This window comes from Populus nigra, chromosome 7 (genome assembly GCF_951802175.1).
Source record: "Populus nigra chromosome 7, ddPopNigr1.1, whole genome shotgun sequence".
Taxonomy (NCBI): Eukaryota; Viridiplantae; Streptophyta; class Magnoliopsida; order Malpighiales; family Salicaceae; genus Populus; species Populus nigra.
Window position 1 is genome coordinate 11,894,177 of NC_084858.1, and position 3,626 is coordinate 11,897,802.

General features: G+C 33.9%; 1 long non-coding RNA gene across 1 annotated transcript; it reads left to right on the forward strand.

Annotated features, from left to right (window-relative positions):
- Positions 1-1,465: 1,465 nt before the first annotated feature.
- On the forward strand, positions 1,466-2,747 carry LOC133700240 (uncharacterized). The gene is made up of 2 exons (XR_009843359.1): positions 1,466-1,564; positions 2,312-2,747. It is a non-coding gene; the product is annotated as an uncharacterized LOC133700240 (long non-coding RNA).
- Positions 2,748-3,626: the final 879 nt, after the last annotated feature.

Sequence of the window (3,626 nt, forward strand, 5' to 3'; positions counted from 1 at the left end):
TACCGACAACATTATCGACGGATTATTCTGTCTGTATTTCACACAATCACCGACGGGATAAATCCGTCGGTATATTTCAAGCTGGAAACTTTTTTTTTTGCGCGCAATTTCCGTTTGTAAAACAATCGGCAAATATTTTTTTTTATCGACTGATTTAGCAACGGAATTAGGTATTACTGACAAAAAGAAAGCTGACAGACGTTTTCTGTCAGGGATGTCGTCGGTAAAAAAAATTACGGACGAACGCTGAATCACTGACCGACAGAATATTTCTGTCGGTAAAACTATGAAATCTTGTAGTGATATGTAAATTATTATGGATCCATAATTTATTAGAAGATCTAAAAATTAAGCATGACAACCCAATGAAGTCATATTGTGTTAACAAGGCAACTTGTGATATTGCCCACAACTCAATTTAGCATGATCGAACCAAATATGTGAAAGTTAATAGGCATTTCATCAATGAAAAACTAGAAGCAAGGATCATTGAAACACCTTATGTCTTTTCTTAATAACAATATGCTGACCTTCTGACTAAAGTTGTATCAAGCCGAGCATTTCATGATGGTCTCAAAAGATTAAGAATGAACGACATCCACGCATCAATTTAAAGGGAAGTGTTGAAGATTCTAGAAATAATTACAAGTTGATATATTTCCATATATAGATTGATTGTAAATACTTTCTAGATTAAAGATATGCTCTACTAGCTGATAAATTTTTAGTTCTAATAAATTCTAGCATTTCAATTATGTTCTAAATTCTAGCATTTCAATTCCGTTGGTTTTCTCCGATTTTCTGGAATAATTATTCAAAGAGAAAGAGAAATGTATGTATGAATGAATGATACCAAATTTTAACTATTTCTTTCTCTTAAATTTCATGAGAAGATTTGAACTCAAAACATCATTTCTTCTCTTCTTTTTTTCTCCTTTTTGTAACCAACATTCTCATGCTAATACTATTTTTAACATATATATATATATGATATGCATAGCTTCAATATTCTATCTACATCAATAAATTTAATCATAGTTAAATTTTAAAACTCAAAATAACTCTCCAATAAATTTCTAATGAATACAAGGCTATAAAAATAAACAATTCCAAGCACAATCTTATAAATATCTAAAGAAAAGGGGAAGAAAAGCAAGAGAATAATAAGACAAGCAACAGGCCAATGAGTGGTACATTTGTAGTTAACCAACAAAACCAGTTGCCATGTGCAATCACTCCACTACTTATAGGGTTATACCACGAGCTGACTCAAATTCTCTCCTACTATCAAGAAGGAAATCTCTATATCCTTCTCTCCCCCCCCCCCCCCCCCCCCCCCCTCTCTTTTTCAGCCAAACAGCTCTCTCTTACCATGAGTTCAACGCTAAAAAAGTCCAAGGTTTCACTAGGAAGAACGGAAAGAAGAAGAAGAAGAAGACCACATGGACGTTCTTGCAGAGCTCAAAGAAGCATTTGCAGTGGTGGGTTCGTGACAAGCCCCAACAAGGTATCGGACAAGATGGAGGCTCTCAAGAACCTCATTCCAGCTACCCATAATGGAGAGGTAAAAGCTGACCAGTTGTTTCAAGAAACTGCTGATTATATTGTCCTCTTGAGGACCCAAGTTCTTGTATTGAAGGGTCTGATTGACTTTTATGGATCCAGTACCGAAAGAGACAATTAATGATTCTGTGTTCCAGTAATATCTTTAGTTTCAACATCAATGAAAAAAGAGAGGATCTCTTGGTGTTTTAGATTTATAAGTGGTCTTGTTTGGTGGAGGAAAGAGTGGAAGGAAATGAGAAAGAAAATTTGGCACTTCAAGATATATAGTGTAGTAGTACAACCATTTTATCAGGCCATATAGTAATGGTTGTGTTGTTTCCAAATTTTCTTTACTTCATGTTATTGACATAAAATTAGAGTTTTTCTTTGTTGAGCTCGCCCCCCCACCCCCCCCCCCCACCTTTTTTTTGTTTTTTGAGGTAATGTTATTGGCGAAACTGAAAGAAGAACCCTAGTTCTTGCTTTGGGGTTTGATATTTGATATTTTCTCAGAAATACTCTATGTTTGGCTCGTAGATAAAAAAAAAAATGTATATTTATTGGGAAGAGTTTTTCAAAAAAGGCCTTCAGTGTTGTTTTTGCAACTTAGAATGTGATTTGAAAGCGTACAAAGTTTAGGGAATGCTGCATCAACCCCTACTAGCTAGTAAAAGCAAAGGCAATGCCATCTCTCTCTCTCTCTCTCTCTCTCTCTCTGTCTTTCAGACGTACGCAGAGACTCACACAATTGTTATTCTCCTTGAAGGGATTGGTGCAAAGAGAAGGGCTGCCTGGCATTTTGACAGCAGAATTCAGTATGTGTAGAGCTGTATGGGGTCGGAAGCATGGTGACAGTCATTCACATTTGCACTGCAAAGAATGGGTGGGAGCATTCTGAATATTTGGCATAATATCTCGGCGAAATGGCCAGCTTTGCCTGTGCCTCATGGCGTGGCGCACACACTGGCACACTGTGATTGTGATGATAGTGACAAGTTACTCAGCTGTCATGGGAAACCCACGTGCAAAAGCCAAATTTTAAGGGGCTTTTTGGCTTCTTTAATTTTCCTTTAAATTTCTTTTTTACCGGTGAGGGGCTTGGCTGTATGGTATGGATGAGTGTAAGATCAATTAATGATATATGGTTGCTTATGTAGATAGAAAATTAATTAAAAAAATATTAGAAAGAGTTTGACCACCGATGTCCTCAGTTTTTCTAAAGCCAACATATTTATTGGTTAATAGTTGTTATAATCCTATAAAGTAAAAGGGGGTGCTTAATTTCTATATAACTTCTATAGATATATATATATATATCTTGACACTTGTCTTTCAAAAACCTAAAAGTATTCAATATTGAATGAAAACCGAACCAATATGCATATTATTTTCACATGGTTTTATTATACGATTATAGTTTGCATCCACAATGTTATTAGATTTTTCATTATATAATTTTTTTTCTTCGACAGCATCCACGCTATATTTCATATTATTTTAAAATCAAATTAATTATATATATTAATGAAATTTTGACGGAATTTACCCTATTCAAAATTTTGTCTTGCTAATCCCTGTATAAAAACTGCATCACAATTTAAATTCCACACCATAGCCTTACTCTTAATTTATTTATTCATTATTTAATCCTTTCACATCATAATTCATAATCATTATATAACACCTCCATACATCAATTTCTTACAATACACATGCACACACAAAATATATATATTTTCTGATTGTTTTATAGATAGAAAATGCGCGCCAAAAAACAAATTACCCCCTAAAAATAGGTTAACGGAATTATTCCGTCGGCATATGTTTGTTAGTGATAGTAGTATATGTAGTAATTTTTTTCCTAACTCTTTAGAATACACATAAGGATTGAGCTAGCATGTTGGTATTCTCATCGATAAATCACTGACAGATTAATTATGTCGGTGATAGTGGCATATACAGTAAATTTTTTTCAACTTTCTAGAAAATATTGATGGACTAATCCGTCGATAACTCCGTCCATGATAATTAAAAAATATTTTTAAAAGTAAAATTGTATAAAATTGAAATATGTAAAAAAA